This window comes from Electrona antarctica (assembly GCF_951216825.1).
Source record: "Electrona antarctica genome assembly, chromosome: 9".
NCBI classification, from domain to species: Eukaryota; Metazoa; Chordata; class Actinopteri; order Myctophiformes; family Myctophidae; genus Electrona; species Electrona antarctica.
In genome coordinates this window covers 10,619,580-10,630,236 of record NC_136790.1, presented here as the reverse complement: position 1 = coordinate 10,630,236, position 10,657 = coordinate 10,619,580, and the positions used below count along the sequence as shown (strand labels likewise).

Below are 10,657 nucleotides of genomic sequence, written 5' to 3'. Positions count from 1 at the left end.
GGGCACAAATAATAAAACAAGGATGTTAAGAGTTGTGTTTGCTCCTTGTGTTTCCGGGACGTTTGTAAGTTTTGTTATTAGTGCCCTGTGAGGCGAAACCTTTGTTGAACTTTCTGAAGTTTAAGTAAAGGGCTTAATGTTACTCATGGTGTCGGCTCTCTGCATTTTGGTTCCACTTACGCTCCGGGTTGGCAAGCATGACAGCACAGTCTGAGAGTCCACATTGAAATAAATGCTTTGTTAATTTTTAAACATCAAAAGACAAAACATTTTCTGTGCGGAGTTTGTATGTTCTCCCCGTGTCCCCTAGGGTAGGTACCCTCACAAAAACATGCAGTAATCCTGGTCTCTAAACAAACTGCCTCCCCCTGGCCAGCCGGGGCGCCTGATGGAGGGGAAAGGAACTGGTTGGAATAACGTGTTCCTTCCACGCGCTACGTCCAACCAGGGAAACTCCCCCCTGTCACGTGTAAAGGAGCAACTTGGACACTCAGGCAGGAAGGAAGCATGAGTTCAAGTCCGTTGCTCTCCCCATGTCCCCCATATATGGGGACTAGGTTGGCGGAGGGTGTGGAGAGCCCAGGATCACATTAGATAATTGACACAGGGGTGAAAAATGGGTTACAAAATCGAGGGATAAAAACAAAAAAAACATTATATATGTTTTCTTGAAGGTCAGTACTCTGCATAGTCTTTTTCTGCAAAGGAAAGCTACTTAAACAAATGTCATGCTCCAGCACCTGAACTGTCGAGGGGGCATTGAAGTACAAAACACCATTTTTACAGTACATTGAATTAAACAAAATATTTGTGAACGAACATCATTTTCTCAAGTGGACCAATAGATCTTTTAAATGGAACACAACCGTTTTTGGAACATGAACACAACATATTTTAAGTGGAACAATACATCTTTGAAGTGGAACTCAAGTGGAACGTAACATCAACAAGAGGAAAGGAAAGAATTAAAGGTGTAGTTGAAGCATCTTTCATCTAAAGAGTAGGGAACTCCAACAAATACAACAATAACCCTCAGGTTAAGTCATCACAGTCATAATTTGAACAGTACAGAAGAAAATTGCCCTCACTTTTCACTTCATCCAAGTTACAGCTGTTTTCCTCCTCGGAATGCCAACACAACTAAAGTCCATTATTTTTGTCGACAATACATCAGTCCCATGGCCATAGTTGCACTTCAAAGCCATCCAATAAATACACATTGTGGCTCACTGGTCACTATGCGTTTCCTTACAAATGTCCACACTTGTGCCACGGTATACTGAATGATCTCTGTTAAGCTGGAAAACCTTTCCTTTGATGTACTACTTTGTTTCAAGCACTTCTGTTCAAGAATTGGCCTGCTGAGCTGTACACTGTCCAGAAATGTTTCACAGGATGTCTCATAGGACGAAGTGTACAGACATCAGTACTGACTGATCTGATTGATCAGGAGCAGGGGTTACTGCTATAACTGTAGTGTTGGAGAGTTCACCAGCACCAACGGTGAACCAGAAGAGATTACGGTAATCAGTAGATATACATTCCTGTATGCGTTTAAGATGAATTGGCACAGCGTACACAGCCATGCATCTAACAAAATACTTTGTCCAGCTCAAATATTCTGTGCATGATCCATGGTATAATTCTTGGCTTGCATTATGAGATATAGTATTTCTATTTACTCAATTGTTTTGATCCCAGAGTGATCCAAGTGTTAAGTTTCAGTATCCTGCTCTTTATGAGTGGGTCATGGGTCATGACTACAGGAATCAGTTTGAAAGGGCCAAAGTGTGGGAAAATATGAGAGCTTATAGTCATCTTTTTTTTAAACCATTAAGCCCTTCATTAAATACGTAAGCTACTTTGTTAGTAGCCGATCTACAACGTGTCAAATTCTTGCTACTGTATAAGCTTTTTAACGTTTTGTCATACAGACCCCCCAGGTCATCGTGAGTCAAGTCACTTGATTCAATTGAGTCTTGTGAGTCACTTTTGATTGGTCATACAGTATACTCATATTTCATAGTTTCTATCTGTTGCCATAACCTTTGACCAGTTTGTGGTAGCCTGATGTTGGATAGGAAATTGTGGAGGGCAGCGATCCAGGAATCCCGAGTTGGTGTTGGCTAGACCTCACTCTCGCAGCAATTAACTAACTAACTGTGGTAGCCACTTTGTGAGTCGCCTCATTGGACTTGCTTTAGTGTAGGCTAATAAATACATAGTAATCACATACAACAGCCCAGTGTGATATAAAAATCAGATATTTGGAAATCAATGAGATGTTTTCTAAATGATATAAGCAACACACAATATAAATAAAACTTGAGTGTAGGGCAGGGGTATTCAACTGGCGGTCCGCGGGAAATATTTTCTTTCCGAAGGTCGCAGTTAACTATGAAACCTTGCGTTTTTGTCACGACACCTAACCCACGATCCCCGTCACTCTGTCATGACACCTAACTCACAATCCCCGTCAATCACCCCAGGCAAGCCCCCAGGTCATCGTGACATCACATGACATCAGCCCCCATATATGGTGCCCAGGTCATTGTGACATCACGTGACATCATGGATGGATATATAGTAAATGCGACCTGCTGTCGCAGTTAAGCCCATATATGTCGAACCCTGATGTCATCAATATTGGCCAATCTCTGACCTCAAACCTCAAACCCTTAAATCTCCATATATGGATATATGTCAGAACCTGACATTCCATATGTTGATCCTTCCTCATGCATCCTTCCTCTTCGATGTCTCCCTTTTGACTGATACCTGTCCATTCAAACTCTAGACGGGCCCCAAAGTTATTAGTGCAGCCGCACCCGGCAGCCGGCGAAAACTAGAGTTCTCAACAGGCCCGAAAATTAAGGCCCGGCCCTACCTGGGCCCTCATCAAACCCTGTACACCCAAGAAAATGTCCCCGCTACCAACCTTAGATCTCCATATACTGTATGGAGCTGACCTGTTCTGACATTCCATAAGTTGATCTGACCTCATCAAACCCTGTACACTCAAGACATGCTCCTTATGGGAAGTACAGAATTCATTTCATGTTGATCTGACCCCCCCATGCCAAAGCGCCAGCGCTCGCCCAGCAGTCTGCCGTCAACGAGGCGGATATGGGCGATGTTGCTTCTCGCACTCAGGCGTCTTACTGCCATGGTATTCTTTTGGAGAGAAATGATACAGACTGCAGTCAGTCAGACTAGAGCACTGACGAGGGTGTGTGTGTGTGTGTGTGTTCAGCTTGTGCACGTTGACGCTCGTTAACGTCAAGGCAATTATGTTTATGCACTGTCAAATAGGTCTACATCTATTCTAAGGTAGCATATACATGCATAGACATACTGTACAATATATTATCCTGCTCATTACTGGGCATTACTTTATACATAAATCTTCATGTTTGAGAACAAAATGCATTTTGAGAACCCACAAATGTCCACGCAGCCCACCCACACACAATCATTCTACATTTGTGGCCCCCGGCCTAATCTAGTTGAATACCCCTGGTGTAGGGTGTAATCTAGTTGAATACCCCTGGTGTAGGGTGTAATCTAGTTGAATACCCCTGGTGTAGGGTGAAATCTAGTTGAATACCCCTGGTGTAGGGTGTAATCTAGTTGAATACCCCTGGTGTAGGGTGTAATCTAGTTGAATACCCCTGGTGTAGGGTGTAATCTAGTTGAATACCCCTGGTGTAGGGTGTAATCTAGTTGAATACCCCTGGTGTAGGGCGTAATCTAGTTGAATACCCCTGGTGTAGGGTGTAATCTAGTTGAATACCCCTGGTGTAGGGCCTAATCTAGTTGAATACCCCTGGTGTAGGGTGTAATCTAGTTGAATACCCCTGGTGTAGGGTGTAATCTAGTTGAATACCCCTGGTGTAGGGTGTAATCTAGTTGAATACCCCTGGTGTAGGGTGTAATCTAGTTGAATACCCCTGATGTAGGGTGTAATCTAGTTGAATACCCCTGGTGTAGGGTGTAATCTAGTTGAATAGCCCTGGTGTAGGGTGTAATCTAGTTGAATACCCCTGGTGTAGGGTGTAATCTAGTTGAATACCCCTGGTGTAGGGTGTAATCTAGTTGAATACCCCTGGTGTAGGGCCTAATCTAGTTGAATACCCCTGGTGTAGGGTGTAATCTAGTTGAATACCCCTGGTGTAGGGTGTAATCTAGTTGAATACCCCTGGTGTAGGGTGTAATCTAGTTGAATACCCCTGGTGTAGGGTGTAATCTAGTTGAATACCCCTGGTGTAGGGTGTAATCTAGTTGAATACCCCTGGTGTAGGGTGTAATCTAGTTGAATACCCCTGGTGTAGGGTGTAATCTAGTTGAATACCCCTGGTGTAGGGTGTAATCTAGTTGAATACCCCTGGTGTAGGGTGTAATCTAGTTGAATACCCCTGGTGTAGGGTGTAATCTAGTTGAATACCCCTGGTGTAGGGTGTAATCTAGTTGAATACCCCTGGTGTAGGGCCTAATCTAGTTGAATACCCCTGGTGTAGGGTGTAATCTAGTTGAATACCCCTGGTGTAGGGTGTAATCTAGTTGAATACCCCTGGTGTAGGGTGTAATCTAGTTGAATACCCCTGGTGTAGGGTGTAATCTAGTTGAATACCCCTGGTGTAGGGCCTAATCTAGTTGAATACCCCTGGTGTAGGGTGTAATCTAGTTGAATACCCCTGGTGTAGGGTGTAATCTAGTTGAATACCCCTGGTGTATGGTGTAATCTAGTTGAATACCCCTGGTGTAGGGCCTAATCTAGTTGAATACCCCTGGTGTAGGGTGTAATCTAGTTGAATACCCCTGGTGTAGGGTGTAATCTAGTTGAATACCCCTGGTGTAGGGCCTAATCTAGTTGAATACCCCTGGTGTAGGGTGTAATCTAGTTGAATACCCCTGGTGTAGGGTGTAATCTAGTTGAATACCCCTGGTGTAGGGTGTAATCTAGTTGAATACCCCTGGTGTAGGGCGTAATCTAGTTGAATACCCCTGGTGTAGGGTGTAATCTAGTTGAATACCCCTGATGTAGTGTGTAATCTAGTTGAATACCCCTGGTGTAGGGTGTAATCTAGTTGAATACCCCTGGTGTAGGGCAGGGGTATTCAACTAGATTACACCCTACACCAGGGGTATTCCGACACCCTACACTGTAGGGTGTCGGAAAGGAACCTGAATATTGGATAGGGTGAGAAACAATGGTAAAACAAAAAGGAGCAGACCAATTACAGAACACCTGGGGAACCCCAGCCAACAAAGTAAGGTTTTAAGTAGTTTCACAGTTAGGCTGACTGTACAACAAAATGTCTTGTATGTTTCTGAATAGTTTTTGGGAAGCAAGTTGTACATTCTCTTTCCAGTCCATTAGAAAGGGAAAACAGTGAAACTCAGCCCAGATCTGCTTTTCAGCTTTATTGGTTCAGACATACATACAGTTTGATATAACAAAGTCTGTAGGATATTATCAAGGAGCCACTTGATACGATTAACCTCAGTAGTATCCGTATTTTTGGCAGTGATACTCACGATCAATTATGTGATTAAAATAACAGCAGTACTAATGTGGTCATTCCAGACAGCGAGACATACAAAATACTGTGGGGAATTCAGAATAATCTAGAGAAAGACATTATTTGTATACATTCACTTTATTGCAATTTGTTTTGTTTTTTTCTAAAGCAAGCATACTCTTTTTTCATTTTTGTTTAAATATTGTTTGCATAGTTCAAGCAGTCTGTGTAATTTTCCCCAAATAGCAACAGTTAATATTGATATTAAGGTATACTGTAATCGAAATTGGAAATATTATGTACATTGACCAATGTGCTAAATGTCTCTTTATTCCCATTAGCCATAAATGCTACATCTTTTATCAAATATTGGACACGGCTTACTTGGCTGTTTTGCATTGCTCAACGCCTCCGATGCCAATTGTTCCAAAAATACGTATATTCTGGGCCTTCAAGACAATGCTCAAAAGCAATAAATTAAAAAAATATCTCGGCAATAGTCATCTCTCCCACACTAACTTGTGAAAAATGCTTAACATTGTGGAATTAAGTGTTTAAAAATCTAACCTTTCGGCTGAAACCTCGTATTTGTCATCAAATACCCATGCATCTAAAAAAATATGTACTGCCTTTTATGACCTTATTATTCCCTTTCTCGAAAAAAAAGAAAAAGAAAAATAGAAATATTCTTTTTTGTTTCCTTTTGTCTAGTGAGAGCCATAAACTGCTTTCTTTGTAATATACAAATGCCTTTTTGTTCACTTTCCACAGTTCACTTAACACAGTAGCTTTGAATCTGTATACATACATATCTCTTCATAGAGGTCCATCTCCTTTCGGGCCCCTTCATAGATGTGAGGGGAAAACAGGACCGGACATTGTTGGGGCAGTGGGTGGGGTGGGGTGTCTGAGCCCCGACTGTGATTAAAACATTAAGACCTGAGGACGCCATTCTACAAATGTCTTCTAAATTCTAACAGTTTGTTAAACTAATGTTGTCAAACCTATGTTGTCAGTGCTCAAACTGTGTCGAACTGTGTCAAAATGTCAAGGACCCCAACAATGACTGTATGTATTTGGCCACCGACTTCCATCTCAAAATATTTTTGCCCAGAAGCAAAGATTTGAGTTACAAATGTTCGCTTTAATTAAAAATATATATATTCAAAGATTTGCTCAAATTTTCACGATTCTTCAAAAATAGCAGATGAGCTTGTCTTTAGCTATTTTTCAATAGCTAAAGTATTTAAATAATGGTTAATGTGGTTAAACGCTAGACGCGTTCCAGGTCTTAATGATTTAAACTAGGAACAGCAAGCACATTTTCCTTATCAAGAGCCATAACCAGAATGCAAAGGAATAGTCATGAGGCAAAGGAATGTTCTGCACTCCCGAACATTCCTTTCCAAAACATTGCGGTCGTCTGCGCCCAAGACGGCCATTCTGAATGCGGGCCACAACAAAATAACAGCATATTTGGCTCTGAGGCGTAAACCATAAGGGATTTGTTCAATAAATTATAGAAACACAAATAGATTAAAGTGAGATTGATCTTCCCACTTGTAATGTCTGGTCAAAAATAAAGATTGCTACTTTGGGGTAGAGAGGAATCTACTGTAAATCGCTTGTGCTGAGGTACTGTAATATAGAGGCATCTGTAATCTCACCTCACTGTAACAACTGAACTCAGAGCAGTTTGGAATCATATTAATGTAATCTTTACAGGTCAAATTCAACACCAGATCACTCTTGAGTCTTTACGAACTTTTAGGGATGTAACGATATTTAAAAAAAGAAAAAAAGCCTTTAAATATCATGATAACAAGTCCATGATAGAATATTTATCACAATATTTGATAAAGAAATAACTGAAATCCTTTGGACACAACTTAATATCTCATGTGTGTGTCATAACGTGAGCTATGACTGAGTAGTTTGTGAAGTCCACCCATCTGCGGTGTTTATTTGAGGCTCTGTGGCACTTGAGTTTTTGTCTTTTGGTACAGAGCTGGTAGCATTGTTTGACTAAAGCCTGATTTATGCTGTCTCGCACCGAAAATAGCGTACAAGATGGGCTTGAAGAGACACTACTTGTCAGGAACAGACGTGCAATTAAGTATACCGGTAGGTTAAATGAGGCATAAAGTATGCCTAACGTTTGGTATTCATCTGCTAGTTTCTTACAGGAGGGGTTCTCAACCCGTGGGTCGCGACCCCTCAGGGGGTCGCCAAATTATTTTAGGGGGTCCCCAAATTATTAAAAAAAAAAAAAAAAAAAAAAAGATTTATTTTTAAATTTTATTTTCACTTTTTTCAAAAATAGCAGACCTACAAGCTCGTAGCGCGCCACTCGGTGGCGCGCTATGAGCTTGTAGATCTGCTATTTTTCAATAGCTAAATTATAACAATGCTTAAAACACCAAAAGGGGTTCCCGCCCAAAATGGTTTAAGGTTATTGTAGCAGTCAATTTATATTGGGGGTCGGGAGGGGGCAGGGCGGGGGTCCCGAGACATTGCCAAAGCATTTCCGGGGGTCCCCGGCCAAAAACGTTGAGAACCCCTGTCTTACAGGAGGAATGTTGTAAAGATCAGTGATGATCGATGTGAACTCTGCTGCTGTCACTCTCATATTGGCCTATTGACCTGTTGGTGGTGCCGTCACAGGCCCACGACAATATCGAGATATTTTTTTCGCGATAACATCGGTATCGTTACATCCCCACTAACTTTAAATTAAATTGACACCACCCTTTTTGTTGAGCTGGTATGAGGTTCAGAATTATGGCACAGCATATTATGATGAAATGTCGGGATATGTAAAAACATGAACATTATCTGATTCAAATGACTGCATCGTAAGCCGTTGGCCCATCTTTACACAAACTAGTATTCTCAACTAGCACACTTACACTTCTAAGGTCACTTCACTTTTTTTTGCTGACATCTTTCCACATACTATTTACCATTTATAAATGTATATCCAACATATTTTACCTATATGTTTAGGCAATCACTGACATAAAGTCTCAAAGACTATGATTAATGCTAAACAACAATGTCAAGTTACAAGAGAGTCAGGTATTGAAAGTGGTTTCTGGTGAAAATGGGTGCAGCGGTTGGGGGTCATGGTGACATGTTGGAGTTAGGCATCACAGTGAGTTCAAAAGGAGAGTCCTCGGGGTGTGTCCATGGGGAGAGAGGGTGCACACTTGTGTGGGACTATTGTAAAATGGCCAAGCCTTGTGTTCTATCCATGTAATTGTCCCCTAGCCTTGACAGGATCAAAGGCCGTCTGCAATTTGACATGGTCTACAACGATGACCCAGAGATCAAGCTGTGGCTCCACTAAAATAATGTCCCTTTATAGTGTCCGTATTGTTGCCACTTGCTGTCTGACTTGTCAACATCTGTGATGTTCCTCTGCATGTCTTTCTTGACATCTTTCCATTGCTTCCTTCCCTGGAGATATTTTCCCGGTGTTGCGTCACATACTAAATGTCCCCTTACGCGTCACAAGTCCTCGTACCCTCAGGTCACAGAACCTCTCTGTCATGGCATAGGCCATAGAGCATGTATTGGTGTCCTTTGAAGATCTCTCCTTTGGGGACACCATCTTGAGCGGAATTATCCAGAAATGTTTTGTCATGTGAAGCTGGTAAGAGTTCTGGAGAATCCCCTCACTTCTAAAATCAGGCTAGTTCTGTAGTGTCACATATCACTGAGAAACAAGAGATTAGAGAGACATTCCACAGTAGGCTGAATTCAAAGAAATAAACTATATATTTCCATATCATTCTATGTCTGTGGTCTGTTGTAGCAGATGTCTTTTTGCATTTTGTTTTGGCAGAGTAGGCGAAGGGTGTTTAGTAAAATGAGTAATAGGAGTTAAGTGGAAGAGGCCAAGGGACGAGTATACATTTTCAGTCTCTGTCCTTTTGGGTGATAATCGTCGTCCATCTTCCAGGGAAGTTCCTTTGAAAACTTGCCACCTACATATCCAGTTCTCACACAAGTGAATGATGAGAGATATAAAAACCTTCTGTTTCTTTGGGGTCATCTGTAATATTGAATTGTCCAAGTTAATCATCAGAAAGAGCCTCCGTCGAACTTGACAGCTGCCAAGGCTTGAGCTAGAGAGCAGGGAGCAGAGAACAGGGGGTCAGGGAGAGTTGAAGAGAAAAGTTCACGCTTTGACTCAAATTGAGCCTTTTGGGGCGAACATAGTCATTGTCAGTAAATTGCACCTACATTGCATAACATTCTTTGATGGTTTTTGGTGCATAAAATAATTGTTCTGCATGGATGACATTTCCTGATCTATTGAGATGTAAGACAACAGATTTCCTGAGACTCACTGCAGCCTTGCATTCGCAGACTATTAAATCAAAGCCCTAACAACAACCCCTAAAGAATGTCACATTAAACGTTGCGTTGTGAATGACTTTGGACACCCAGATATCATTCCGTTGAATCCGTTCCATTGGTTTCTGCATTCAATTATGGTTCCCAGCTTTTTGGAAGAAGCAGGGCCTTAACTGATGCGTGACTGGATGCTTCCTTCTCACAGAGGCAACTAAAAAGAGTCAGAAAGTCTATTCCAGCACACCTTTTATCATCTCTTTATTGATTTATTTAAAAAAGGTCTACGTTTTGGTCACACAAACCTTTCTCAAGACAGATGTCTTGAGGATGGGCAAATGTCCTCTTTTAATAAGTCAATGCAGAGGTGATACGTTTGTGCTGGAATTGATATTTGGAGGACTCTATTCCTGCATTGCAGATGCGAATTACAATTTCCTGTTCATTCAAATAAACTGAAACTGCTGCAACAGAGCAATTGCATGCAAAACTCGACAGCTGGCGTGACTAAAGAAGAATCATTTGCTCATGGTCCAATATGCTTGATTCACAGTATCTGGTCCTTTTAGCCTTGCTCCAATATGCTTGATTCACAGTATCTGGTCCTTTTAACCTTGCTCCAATATGCTTGATTCACAGTATCTGGTCCTTTTAGCCTTGCTCCAATATGCTTGATTCACAGTATCTGGTCCTTTTAGCCTTGCAAGGTATTTTATTCAAATGTATTGTATTAATAAAATAAAATAAAACATGACCTCATGCAGAATCAAAAAGGC

At 41.4% G+C, this 10,657-nt stretch overlaps 1 protein-coding gene across 1 annotated transcript in view; it reads right to left on the bottom strand.

Annotated features, from left to right (window-relative positions):
• Positions 1-7,985: 7,985 nt before the first annotated feature.
• plekha6 (pleckstrin homology domain containing, family A member 6) overlaps positions 7,986-10,657 on the bottom strand; it is a gene marked incomplete at its 5' end in the record, with an annotated part of 56,104 nt that continues 53,432 nt past the window's right edge. Inside the window, one exon of the mRNA XM_079509745.1 lies at positions 7,986-9,652. The remainder of the gene's footprint in view (positions 9,653-10,657) is intronic.